Here is a 14,921-nt window from a genome sequence, read left to right as displayed (position 1 = left end):
CCTGGAAGATTCTTAGCAAAAAAGCGGGTTGCGGCATTATCCCACCCCCCACAAAACCTCTTAAAGTACTTGTCAAGTCAGTGACTTTAAAAACTCAAAGATGGCCATGATTCAGTGTTAGCACCACCATGGCCACAGAAACCTTATAGACTGATGGCAATTCTGCCAGCCCACTGCAGAGTTATCACAAAGGGCCCCATCCTGCCAATGACACTGGGCAAGCCAGTCTTCTCAGGAGGTTCTTCAATTCTTTGCCATTAGTTCTGCCTCCACTCCAACTATGCATTACAAGGTGTCTGGAGAGGCTTCAGAGCATGAAGCTCCTATTTCAGTGGGGATCCCTTTCGGCTGTTAAAGCTTAGCGGGTCTCAACCCACCATTGCCTCGTACACCCGTTAAGGATGGAATTCACATACAGTATTTACTCCCATTGTGACTGGGGTTTCAGCATGAAGCTGAACCTACAGAGGCAGAACGGGAAGATGCATTAAAAACTTCCCAGTCTCTTAACATTCTGGCTTCACGATTCCTGCTGTGAAAAGAGAGAAAATGTGGTTCACCTGTTCTTTTGTCCATTGAAGTATGAATTCTTGTGTCTGGCAGTTCCTTCTACTGGTCTGTGAAAAGCAATCTAGAGACACTGGTTTGTCACCAGCCCCCTCCCGCTCATCCCATACAAAAGGGCTTTGACCACAACTGTTTCTTACTGCCATGACTTCTGTGGCTCCTCGAGGAGAGCTGGCTTTATTGGGGTGTTGTGTGCTGTTGCTCAAAACTGTGAGGAAACTGAAAAAGGAGAGACCCACACAAAAGCATTGCACGGAAAATACGACCACTAACTGGTGGAATGTGATGTTCGCTTCTTGATGGTTTGTTGGGTTGGAAGGGTTTTATTTCTGGTGTCTGTGAGATGTGAAGATGCATCTGGAAGAGACTTAAAGGCTTCAGTACCCTCTCCCCCTCCCCCAGCAGCCAAAGAAGAACAAAACAGCAGGTTACCTAAAGCAGCACAGTCAAAATGCACGTGTCTTTCAGTCATACAACGAGCGTTTACACGGCAGGGTTTTTACTGGACATCGGATTCAAGAGCTCCTTTCAAACCACAGGCACTTTGTCACTCAGTGATTTATTTCTCCTTCAACAATCACTACTCCACACAAGGGAAAGGAGGCAGATTCATATTCTCTATGCAAGCAGATCAAGCACACTGCCATCATTTATTACTTGCCACCTGAACAGATCTGCTTCAGACACGCTTCTCTCTGTGAAGTCTGCAAAAAAGAAGAGCTGGGACAATGTGAGCCCCTCCCGCCACCCCCAAGGTGATCAAGTCAGAACAGCTGTTAAGTGTACGAGCGAGCGTCAGTCAACTCACTGCAAAGGCCTTCACATGCGCACAGAGAATGTGGCAACAGGAGAGAGTCATCATCCTGAGCAGCTTCACAAATGGTGCGTTAGGGTCTAGGCATTATGAGATGAAGCCTCTGAAACAAGACACTGAAACAGTTGCCCCCATATCACCCCCCTCAGCCCAGCCCTGCATGTTGTTAACTGGAAAGAGATGACAGCGCTAGCACTACAGGAGATGGATGGCAAGCATATCAAAGGGGCATGCAAGTTTCTACATAGGCAATGCTAGGCAAGACCAACAAGTGTTAATCTTTAGTTTAACGTACACAGACGTACACACTTGTACTAATTCTGTCCTCCTCCTGTGTCTGGATTTTTTGCCTGGTAAAATTGCCACGGCTCAAGTTCTGGGAAGAACACAGCTTCTTCAGCTGCAAGATGTGAACTTAGGCATTTACTTACCCCAAACCGCTAAGTGTTTTCCCCCACTGGTCTAGTTTTAAGCATTTTAGAACTCCTCCCTTGGTCAGATCATATTCCTTAGTTACAAGACCTCTGTATGCCAAGTGCCTGGATCTACCATCTGCCTCAGTGGAATGGGGAAAGGAGGAAAAATAGGCTGCAAAGATTTCCTGCCTGATTTAGAGAACCAGTCTTCTGTTCAATTTCTGTGCTTGTCCAATAAAGACGGGGGTGTTCACGGAGAAAGAGTCTGAAAGAACAACAAGAATGCCCCCCGACCCCCACCAAACAACCCGAGAGCGATTCACAAACAACAGCAACATCAACAGCAGTAGCATGGTTTATTTAAGAACAAAGACGACAACTTCCTATTCTTTGAGTACTTTAGTCATTTTATTGCAAGTGTATTAATGTGCCACCTCTAGGAGGTCTTGCACAAGTGCTTTGAATGCTACCATTACTTTGCTCTCTGTTGCATGCTTCTGCGATTGGACTGGCATTGAATACACCCTCTAAAGGGCAGGGATGCGCCACCTATAGTGGTCTGCTCCTATCAAGTGGGCAAGGCGAGGCCCAGACGCCCAGGAAATAACAGAAAGCATGATCAGATTAGTAGAGCTGTAGCTCCCCCTTTGAGGGCAACTGGGGGCCATAGGCAACCCAGCAAGAAGCGTGGTTAGCAGGCAGCCAGTAGGGCTGATCCAAATGACTCCGGCACCTACCACAACTTGGAAAGATTGAGCCACCCACCTTTCTGACATGCAATTCTGGCAAAATAGGTAAAACTTATCTGTAACAGATGCCTGCTCGCTTATACAGCTCCCCGATGGAACGAAGCACATTTCCTCTCCTTAGGAGTGCTGAGCACCTGTCTGAGGTAAAGAATGACAACAGCACAAGGCGCCTCCTCTCCTCTCCAACACACGTTTGATCCAACACTAGCGTGGCTTTGCATTATTCTCTCTTCGTTTCCATTTAGATTTAGGAATATTTCAACATCACATTATTCTCTCTTCCAATTCCATTAAGATTTAGCAATATTGCGTATCAAAGAATGGGCATCACACTTTGGTAGAAAGCTTATTTGCCGCTCCCCTGAAGATTCTCTTTCAATTTTGCTCCCACACTGAAGAAATGGGATCTCTCTCACGGCTTTAATGCCAACTCCTCCTCCTCCTCCTTGCATTGATTTTGGGAATTTCACAGAATATCATCATGGCATTTCACACTCAATCCACACACTTCAAATCTGCCTGCTTCATTGCTTATGACCTTGGGGGTTTTCCCCCCTTGGTTGGCACTGGACATTCACTTGTTTAACATCTGGGACTTTTTCCATCAATCAAAGGAGTAATAGCATAGGATGGTTCTGCCTTTACTTATCCTCCACCAAGAAGCTGCTCCCTCTGCTTATGAGGCCTTGTATTTCTCAGGCTCCTTGAGGCTAGTATTCTGAAGACGGATCTGAAAAAGGGCTAGACAAGAAATGTTTCCCTACCAAGCCCCCCCCCCCACTGCCCGTAGAAGACAAAGACACATATCGAACTATGAGCATTAGACAATCTTTTTTTCCGTTTTAATGGTATGACTTAATCATTAATCTGCTTACATGAGCTGTTTAAGTCTTGTCATTGTTAACGTTGAATTGTTTTCAGTATGTTACAGAATTCATTACGCAAGAATGTTCATCAATGCAAATAATTCCTAGACTTGGAACTCATACACAAGACAAAGCAATCAAAAGCAGAATCTTACTTGGAAAAATTATACAAGCTACCATCAGAAGGAATCCCACACCAGGATCATTAAGCTCCTCCTTTCTCCCTGAAGCCTCTACAGTGGCATTAAGACATATTAAGCACCTGCAAAAAATGCCAAGAGAAAACCACAAACCACTAAAGGCATGAAGAGTTCAACCCCACCCCTGCCAACTCTTAGCTAAGCAGGTCTCCCCCGCAAGACCCTCCCTATCTGCAAGTTGTTTTCTTCTCCTGCCCTTTAGAGGGAATGCAAGAGAAGCAGCTCTGTTCATTTTGGACCCAAGGGATTCACAGAGACCTTTCCATGAGTATTGGCCGTTACTTGGAAGGAAAGTCTTTTCTGAATATTTCGAGAAGTACTTGCCAATCTTATTTTTTTCCAGGCCTAACGTTACGATTATCCTGGGAAAAGAATCTGAGAACAAGTTATCATCCCCCATGCCCTCCCTAAAACCCGCCCCGCCCTTCCAACCAACCAGACAGCCCCTTCCACATGATACACTGACGCTGGAGAATTCTCTTCTTTTTAGCCCCCTAAGGAAAACTTAGCTTTCAAGTTCCCAGCTCTTCCGAAAGGAGTGGCTGAACGACCAGGGCTCCAGCACAAACGCCAACTTTAAGCACTGTCCTTTCTTCCTAGGCAAAGAGAGCTCCAGCCTCTGGGGTGGTGACCTTGCCACAATACTGCAGGACTACAGTTCTAAACCAAGCCACCTGGGGACGCTACAGTACCTGCAAAGAGGCTAGAATGAAGCGGGTGTTTATCCCTCTCCCCAGTGCATTCCCCACTCCCCCCATCAAGGCTAGCATGATTGATTGTCAAGAAGGTTGTATACTTAGCACTTTCCAAAGAGAAAACATGCAATTTGACCCGGCAGGATCCTCGACTGGACATTGCTCTAAGCAAAAGCTCCTCTCCAGTGGCTGCTGCTGCTCCTTCCCAGGTGCCAAGAGGAGGCAACCTCTTTTTCTAAGCGCTGCCATCAGCAGGATGTTCCTCAAAAAGGCTCCTGTTTTCCCCACACTGGAATCATTCTCAACAGGCAACTCCTTCCTTTCTTTGCTTTAAGTTAATTATCAATACTGGAACATTGGGAATCGTCTAGATCTACATTCACAAACACACCTGAAGGGACAAAAGCTAAACAAGATTTGGGTGCCTACCCTCCTCCCTCCACGGGAGGCCCGCAACAGGAGTCCAACAGGCTGGTTTCTCTCACCCCTTTTTCTGTGGGTGCTTTTGCTGCTGCTACCTGCAGTGTTCTGTCTGTCCACCAGGTTCTCGACTCGCTCATTCTGGGGAGGGTTGCAGATGCTAGCTAACCATTCTCAGGGCTGGATGGAAAAAACGCTAACCTCAGGAACCGGTGGGACGGAAACGAAGCACGTGCAGACTGCCTGTTAGCTTCTCAGCAATAGTTTCTCGGCAACAGACAACGGGCGCAATTATGCCTGCAAAGAGAGAAACCTACAACACCAACACCCCTGCTCCCCACACCCCACAAAACAGCCCTTGACAAGGAAAACTAAGATTACAGAGCCTTCCCATTAGGTTACCAACTACCGAGAAGTTCGCCATCTTCACCGCATATTTGCTCCTTCATTCTTGATCTAAAGCTAAGTAAGGCTCTTCCCTCAGGAGTTTTCTTGCTTTTTTTCTCAATGCTTTCGGTATCTTTTCTAGCTTCACCAATTTGCACTGGCTGCTGGAATGACTCTTCCTAACTTCAGAATTAGGTGCCAGATGCCAACCCATTTTAAGGCTGGTGTATCAGATGCTTATTTTAGTCCTTGGCACCTTATATTTTAAGGAAATCCTTCCCACTGCATCCCTTTGAAAAAGAACATCTTTCACAAAGTCCTTGAGGAGAAGCTGCCACAAAATGGCTGCAAACAATTACAAATCTCTGTCCTTTTCATCTCCTCCTTCCTCTTTGCTATCCTTTTCAGACACAGTTGTTACAGATTTTGCTCCTTTTCCTTCCCTCCCTTTTCTCTCTTCCTGGATCCTCTTCTAAGTTGCCTTCTACCCTTCTATCTTCTATGGCTCCTTCCTCTCTTCCAAGTCTTCCCAGTCTTGGTTTTTCTACCTTCAGCAACAAAAGCCTAACCCTTTCTTCAGATGGAAAGGCCTCTCTAGTTGCCTTTTAAAACAAAAGCCTGCCATCTTCTCTTCATTTTGCACTCTGCTTGAAGCAGACTTCAGAGCCATCTACTTTTACATTCAAAACTAGTCCTCAATTAGTTTGAAATGTAAATATAGCTCCCCCCTCTATCTTCTTTTATTTCTATCTTCAAATATTTTCTTTTTCTTGATTTTCTTTAAAATCTTCATCTTTATATTTTTCTTAGTTTTCAGTTAAGTTTTGTTTACCTGCCTTTTCTTTTGGGACTTTTAAAAGCCCATAATCTGCCAACAATTAACCGTTTCCCCTGTTTTTTAAAGGTTTAGTTCTTCAGTCTTCTGCTTGCTTTCCATTCTCTTTTTAATTAAATTATTGCCTGTCCTAATGATTTTTAGGATCAGATGCCTTATTAACTCCAATCTTTTTAATAAAAAATATAAACTATAGTTAATATTTTAGTAGCATAAAATTCTTATTTTACTATGAAAAATATTAGTTATAGTTTAAAAAGAAACTCATCTGTTATTATTTTCCTTTTTAAACCCATTTTCTCTTCTCCTCCCAGTCACCAGAATAAGTCCTATCTGCCTGGCGCTCCCTACACCTCTGACAAGAGAGGGGCGGAGACCTCTATTTATAGCCAGGGACAGTCTCACTCACTAGTGTTGGCTGCTCCTTCCGCTGGCCAACAGTCATAATAAGCACAAAACATAGTTCCTGGCACCATTAAACAGAATGGATATAATGTGCTCATTTTAAATGTGTGTTCTCTGCAAAGCTGTGGTGTTAAATTTGCATTTCCTTGCAAAATTAATACTTTCCAGAAATAATTAATTACACTTCTTACTGCTCCTTTCTTCATCCTTTTGTTAAGGTGGCCTTCCTGTCAGTACCAGCTCAACCCAGGTGACTCTGTAAATTAAGAAATTAGGGTTGCCCAAGTTGGTCTGTTCCCATGTATGTACAGTAATTGTATACTGGAGTGAGAAGCAGCCCCATTGGCTTTCTGCATTCATCCCTAACCTAGCTACAAAATGCCAAACTGACTTCTTCTCTGCAACAAGTTTGCAAGACTATATTAACCTTTTTGAATTACTTTTCACAACCTAGCTTTGCTGGGTTTTGTCTATCTAGCCTTTGTTTCCTTTGTTTCAAGAGCACAAGCCAGGCTGCATGGCCACATCCATGTTTTGAGACCCAAAACAACCCTGTGGAGCTGGGCCAAGAGGCAATATCGGTTTTGTGGAGTGGTGATTTGAACCCAGGTCTCCCTGAGTCTTAGACTCCTGCTCACAACCACTGCATCACTAAAGTGCCTAACACAAAGATGTAATGAGATTTTATAAATATATATAATAAATGAGTATTAAGATACAGGAAAGGCAGGATGCCCACATATATAGGCCTCCACCACCAGATAATTTCCCATTGTATGCACAACATATGGAGGGCAGACTTTAAAAGTCTCCTCCTCCTATTGGCATTTGACGCCTCATGAATCCTAAGTGTGTTCACTTGGCTGTAGGTACAGCTGCCTTCTATGGGGCAGAGGCCCATGACAAATAAGGACAACAGAAGAGACTGTTGGATTGGGCTAAGGGCCGATCTGAGCATAAATGTACATAAAATGGAGAGGCTTTGATGTGCAGTGGTTAGAGTGTCAGGGAGACCTGGTTCAAATCTGCATTTGGCCATGAGGAAGTCCATAATGTCAAGTTTTAATCTACCTCACAGGGTTGCTGTGAGGAAAATGGAGAGGGGGAGAAGCATTTTTTATCTTTTTAATGTAAATTTAAAAGTCAGTGTGGTGTGGTGTGGTTAAAGAGTGTCATCGGCTAAGTCCTGGGAGACCAGAGTTCATATACAGCTTTGGCCATGAAGCTGTGTGTGTGATCCTTGGCGCCAGTCACTCTCAGCCTCACCTACCTCACAGGGTTGTTGTGAGGATAAAATAGGCTTGGAGGTGAGTTATAAAAGTCAAAACAAAGACATAAAAAGGGAAGAACCTCATACACCTTGCTTTGCTCCTAATAAACGTGCTTAATGGGTGTTGGCCACACCAACAGGCTTTATCTCTTAGCTGCTGTTACAGATTTATAGAATGATTTAAAACGGAGGATGAAAAAGGTGGGCTGAGGGCATCAAACCAGGGAAGAGCCGACATGGTTGTTTGAGCTCCATATTGCTGTAATGAGGATTCAGTATCAGTGTCGACGAGGAGCAAGAAAACAAACGAAAAATAACGACGAGCAACGTTATCACGCCCTCAAAATGGCCTCCGTGTTGACATTCAGCTTCGCTGAGGCGAATTCAGAGGAGTGAGGGCGGGGCCGGGACACACGCAGCGCGGAGGGATACCAAACGTGAGGCAACGAGGCGGTGGAAAAACACCGTCCGGCTGTGTCGCAGCAACCTCCGCTCTCACTGTCGATGGGAGGGGGAGTTTCGCAGGCCGGCTCCATCTGGTTCAAACCGGTTTCAGGCGGTCTACGTGACGTCTGCTGTGTGCCGCAGTGACTCACTGCGCGTGTGCGAAGTTGAGGCGCCCTCCTCCCCCTCCCGTCTTTTTTCTTTTTTTGGTTTTCCAAACTTGCAGAAGTGACACTGAGATTGGGGGATTTGTTTGTTAAAGAGATTGTCATTCAGTCAGGAACACTAGTTAGTGGGGTGCATTTCTTATTCGTTTATATCCCACTTCCTCAGCTTTATCCTTTCTCTGCCTAAACTACCTGAGGGTCGTTTTTGAACCGGACTTCTCCCTCTGGTCCTACAAAATCCCACATCAACGGGAAAATATTCCAGCACCCATCCTGCACAATATACACATTGACTACCTCAAAGAGAAGAAGAGAGGCAATGTGAAATAGTGGTTAGAGCGTTGGGCTAGGGCTATGAAACTCCGTAGGTGACCAGTCAGCTATGAAACTCTGTAGGCAGTGGCGTAGCGTGGGGGGTGCAGGGGGTGCCGGCCGCAACATCTGGGGGTTAGGGAAATCCACGGGTTAGGGGGCGCAAATCCATGGGTTAGGGGGCGCAAATTACTTGCCTTGCCCCTGGTGCTGATAACCCATGCTATGCCACTGTCTGTAGGTGACCAGTCACCTTTCGATCTACAACAACCCTGAGAGGTAGTTTTAAGTAAAAAGCAGATGATGGGGATACTGCACCTACCTGGCATATTGAACTCCTTAAACAAAAGGTAGTAACCACATTAATATCCAGGTACATGCAATATGCAGTCACCAAAACAAGTTTTAAGATCAACACCCAAACACATAGGAAGAGGGCAGAACTAGCAATATAAGCCACTGTTGTTGATTCAAAGGGAACCTAGACACACCCCAACTGTCTTGGAAAGTAGCATTGGAAGGCTGAGGTGAATTTTGCTGCGGTGTTTCATAAAACTGAGTGGAGATTTGAATCTGGGCCTCTCCTGTTTCAACACACTAACCATTGCCCTATACTGCCTCTCAAGTAAGAAGGATCAAATAAAACATATGAGAGCTGCCTTCCACTAGGTCAAGGTATAGCCCATCTAGCTCAGTGCTCCTCTTGACTGGTATCAGTTCTCCAGGGTTTTAGGCAGAGCTGATCCTTTTAACTGGAAAGGGCCAGGAATTGAGCCTGGAGCCCTCTGCCTGCAAAGTGGGCTCAGAGGCCTAACTCTGAGGCTTTTTGTATAAAATACTCAATATTTTTTTTACTTGCCTTCATGGAAGGGTTTTCCATTTTTACTGTAAGCTTGTTGGATCATTTTCACTGCATTGCAGCAGCAAATGAAACAAAAGGGCTGTGTCATCTGCCACCTTAGTAGTTTTTTTTAACCTTTAGGCTGGAAGTTCTCTGCTAGGTTTAAAAACCAAAACCAAAACAACTAATATGTTGTGTTCTGGGTTGTTGTTTTTTAACAACTTCTATTATTTTATAAGGAAACTACAGTTATGCCTTCTGATACCAAACGCATGATTCAGTGCCTGACAGTTTGGAAACAAAAGAGGCCGACACAAAAATGGGCAATGGTTTCTGCGTACTCAGCGGAGTTCCTTAATAATTCAGGAGAGTAGTGGTTTGTAATTTTGAATACAAAGAAAACGAGTGTGTGTGAGGGGGTACTCTCAACATGACCCAAAGACTCGTGAACTTGGGCCCAGCCTTTGCTTCTGGTAAGGACAGAAAAGATTGAAACACTTGGGTGTGCATCAACTTGTCTTCACGAAGGGACCCTCTCCAGCCCCCTGGCCCACTGTTGTCCTTCCTGATTCAAGTTGTGCCTTATGCCAGTTTCATACCCCAATTGAGCTATAACAATAACACAACTCAAAAGTAACATGTGGGATCTTTAGCTTGAGCCTTTTGAATACAGAGCTGGAGGGACCTGGATTTCACGTTGCAACTCTTCCTAAGACCCAGGATTTCTAACCTAGCAACAATTGCCCTTTGCTATGGATACTTCTGTAACTGAGTAAACTTTACACAGTTACCTATGATATCAGTTGGAGCAAGTATATAAAAAAGGAACAATTATACTGTATTAAAAAGGAACAATATTTTCCTGAATCAAATGTTTGGAAATGATACCAATAAAATAACATAAAAATATGTTAATAAACCTAACCTTAGTTAAGTAACCTTTTATTGATTTATTTCATGGATTTATTAAATTCCTGCCTGAAACCTGGAGAGCCTTTGCCAGTCAGGGTAGACAGTACTGATTTAGATGGACCAATGGTCTGACTCAGGACAAGGCAACTTTATTTGTTTCTATGTTTCCAAAATGGTGGCAACTGCAAATGTCTGTAGCGACATTTTTTGTGGAGGGTGGGGAGCATTGTTTCAGGCTGCTCTAACTGGAAACCAAAACCTGACAAGAGTGTTGTTGTTGTTTCTGTTCTCTGAGCCAGAATGGGGGTGTTGGTTTTACAAGGCCCAAGCTGAATGGCTGCCTGCCTTCAACAGAGCAGTTGCATCAAGTTATGCAGCCTTATTTGGAGCTTCTCTTGGCCCCATCCTGCTTCTTCCTTATTGCAGTCAGCACAAAGCTCCCTTTGGAAGGGCAGGGAGAATGACACGGCCTCCCCCCTCCACCACTTTCTTCCTCCAGAGCTCAGTGGAATTTTCCCAGAGCAGAGCTGGGAGGGGGGCGGATGCCACTCTTTTGTTCTCTTTTCGTTTTGTTTTTTCCTGACTCATTCCTCTTTGGATTGGATCAGACCCTGTGCATGTTGCCATGCCAACCAGCTGCTGCCAGGATTGGCCAGCACTCTGTTGCAAGGCCAATAAATGTACTTTCCTCCCCTCATTTTATTCTTGGTGATGGTGTGTCATGGTGCTGGCTGCCAGGGGGATCTGCGCATAGCAGGAAGTTATGCAACTTCTTGCCTTTTTTCGCTTCTAGAAAGGCCTCTTCATGCAGAGTTTCCAGGTGGGGAGCCGAGCTCGTCTCTTTCACCAAAGGAGCTTTGTGACACCTTTATGGTGGCACATGGGTAGTCTGCGAAAGCTGATGCCGCAAGCAGTTTGCTCGTCCTGAATATGCCACATGCTGGCTTTTATAAACATACATGGGTATTGCCTCAATCCAGGGATACCACATGTTTGCAAATGGGAGGGGAAATGTGGGCACACATACCACAAACACACACATGCTTGCAGCACAGCCACACAAACATGCACTCATTGTCCTGTCCTCTGACCAACAATAAGACTTGAAAAAAAGATTTTCTCTTATCACAGCTTTGACACCGCTGCAAATTGCCCTTTCATTGCAATCATATTGCAGCACTGGAACTCCACCCCACCTCCACAAAAATTGCCACCTGCACTGCAAGTAAGTCTGGCCATCTTTCAAGGCTAATTTCATCAAGGCTCCAGGACCCTTTGAGTATCAGATAAGAGTTTTGTAATCCCATGTGCATCCATGAGCTGCAGAAATAGTTCTCTCCCTTCTGACAAAGGGACTGGAGGCATGTTCAAAATTCTTTGTGGCATGGCAAACCACCATCCTGGTTGGGGGCAATGACAGCCTTGGAAAAGAGAGGAAAAACAGCAGCAAGAACCCACTCTCTAGCCCCTCAACTTAATCTCCCGCTAACAAATGCAAAAAAAAAATTTAAAAAATAGAAGAGATTGATAGCAAACGGGCCGAGGAGAAATAACCAAGGACAATATAAAGGAAGAAAAATAAAATAAAACCCTTTTCTACCACGCAGACTATGGAGGCAGGGCTCAAAATGCAGGCATACTTTTCAGTAATGCTGCCTGCACAGGCTGTTTGCAAAGGGACTAAGGAGGGTGACATCTAGTGGTTGGATTGCATTGCTGTTTCAAGAAGGCAGCAGCCCAAGGCTGAGGGACTGTGGTTGTCAACAGGCGTGACAAAGAGGTCAATGCAAGAGGAGGAGGAACAGGACACTTCTCAATCTCATGCCAAAGGAGGAAGAGGAAGGCACTTCCAGCAGCGAAGTGCTTGAAAGATGAGTCACTGTGCCTCAAATGGTTCCTCCTCTTCCTCAGGAGGTAAACTTGCTCTTGCGGCAGTGAGTCAGATGCCTGCCCAGGGACAGGAAGAGAGCCTGTTTTGTTAGATGACACAGGCAATCCAAGTTTACCAACATATCTTTACTTTGAGGAGGAAGAATTCATATTTTCAATCTTGCAGATAGCCATGTTTAAGGCAGTGGTGGCCAGCCTTTTGGGGATTCAAGGCCACACCCCCTTTGGAGAAAGAGGTAGAGGGTCTGATGGGTGGGGCGCAAAGCAAAAAGCGAGTGAGAAACCCCTTTTCTCTCACTCCCACCCCTTCATTCATCACCCCTTCATCCAGCACCCTTTCATATTATCTCTCTCATGCAGACATGCCCATTCACACAAACACCCATCCTCTCTCCCCTTCAGCTACTATTGATTTATTTCCTCTTTCCCTCTCTGGGCCAAATGAAAGAAGGCAGCTGGCCAAATGGGGTGTTCCAGGCTGTGGTTGAAGGGGTATTTTTGTTCAGTTCATTACATTTATAACCCCACCTTCCCTCCATAAAGCTGAAGGTGGCATACATAGCGCTCACCCCTCACAAAAACCTTGTGAGGTAGGTTAGACTCAGAGACTGTGCCTGAGACAAGGTCACCCAGGGAACTTCATGGCTGAGGGGGGATTTGAACCCTGGTCGCATGGGTCCTAGTCCAGCACTCTTAACCACTACACCACACTGACCGCCTCCAGAGTAACTGTGAGCCTTGTAATCTCAGCATCAATTTATGCAACAATTATTATCACTATTAATTCCACCTTAATCCCGATCTTGCTCCCAGGGAGTTCAAGGCAGTGTACATGGTTCTATGAGCAGAGCTACAATTCCCAGAGTTCCCTGGGAAGGAGGATTGAATGTTAAAATGCTCTGGGGATTGTAGATCTGTGAGTGAATTTGCAGCCTCCTAACAGCTCTCAGCACCCTGAACAAACTGCACTACCTAGGATTATTTGGGAGCGGGGAAGCATGCTTTTTAAAAAGTGGTATGACACTGCTTTAAACATATAGTGTGGACTAGCTTGGCCTACCAAGCCCTATCCTGTTGGCACACCCCATATTGGGGATATTTTTATCCCAATTTCTGGATTACAAATTGCATTTGTATATATGCTTCTAGAATAGTGGCTTTTACTGTTAAGTTTTATGGAAAATGATTCATACAATAAATTAAGAGAAGAGAAAAAGCTCAGAGTAAGTATTGGGAGCAAGAGCCACTGCTGAGTTTTTCTTCCATTAAAATAAAACTAAATGGCCATAAAACTAAATGTGACTATCTTCATATAAATTTGCCAATGCTTATTTGAGCCATGGGCCTGCGCTTGCAGGAAATGCCTCCTGGGGCGGGTATGGGGGAGAGGAACAGCTTGGGATCTGACATCTGCTTCCTCTCCCCATAAGCCAGGAGGTCACATGTGGAGAGGTGAGGCTGTGGGCCATCATTAGCAGAGAGGCAGAGTGTCCAAATGAGGCACTTCCCACTGAGACATCCTTGTGAGAGTGTCATCAGGGAGGTAATGGAGGGCTGTCTGCTCTTGTCATCCTGATGATTCAGCACAGCAGTGTCTGCAGGAAGACAGAAGCAGAGCATCATCCCTCCCCACGCAAAGACTATTTGCTGCAGCCAAGTGAGCTAATAGCAGCCAATGACACCAACCTCAGAAGACAAGCAGGAAGAAAACCAAGTTGTGAGGAGATGCAAAGTTTACAAAATAAAACACAATGCAACTTGCGATTTGGCTCTTTCCTCTTGTGTGCTTGTTTTTGCTAGCTATCTAGCTAGACAGGAATATAACCAAAATAAAAACATGTATGTATGTAACAAATGAACATCAGTGTATTTAACAGACAAAAGCAGGTGTTTGCATTTTGCCAATTCAAGCATTTCAGTGTCTTTAATGAGATGTAGAGTTGGAGGGTATTTTTAGAAAAGCAAATCTCTGTATAAATTCCAATGCGTTTGGGTGGCTTTATCATCCATTCTTCAGGGCACATAAAGGAAATGAATAGATGCCAAAAACATATAAAAAGATGGTGGATTATTGTTTCTGGCCACTTTTACTTGGCAGGTTAGTTTTTCAGCTAAGCCACTGACCGCACTTCAACATACCAGGAGTTCACCAGTGCCACTAACAATAACAAAACCAATTATTTATGACATATCTGGCTATTCACTCCTCAATAATGCTAATGAAAGGGAGTACTCAATTGTCATGTTGCATATTTTTCCTATTTCCTTGAAAGGTGTACTTGTTTCTTACAGGTATGAAAACATTGGCTTATAGAGGAAGAAAAGGGGCAGGCAGTTTTCCAACCAAAGGGACTTAACTCTTTGCACCACCAACTCCTCCATGCAACCTGGCAACCTCCTCTTACAAACTTGAGCAGAGGAGACCAGTGCCAGGAGCATGCACAGTGTACCTGCCTTACCAGTGAAGAACCTCTGTATTTGATAAGGTGCTATTTAATAAGGTGTTCTCTGGCCAGTGAAACATGTTTGTGAGTGTGGGCAGCTGCCGACTGAGTCCCTAATTCCTAGAATGGCGGGAAGCAAAACCAAGAGGGATGTTCCTACATTCTTCCCTTTCACCCACTTTCTCTTCCCCCTGAAGGGCTCCTGTGCTTTTAATAGGAGGAAGTTGTACGGGTGCAGCCTTCAACATTCCTTAAACCCCATGCTAGGAAAAGCCTCACCTGCTGAC

This window comes from Podarcis gaigeae, assembly GCF_964106915.1.
Source record: "Podarcis gaigeae genome assembly, chromosome: 16".
Lineage (NCBI taxonomy): Eukaryota > Metazoa > Chordata > Lepidosauria > Squamata > Lacertidae > Podarcis > Podarcis gaigeae.
The sequence above is the reverse complement of the archived record's forward strand: the minus strand, read 5'-3'. Positions refer to the sequence as shown.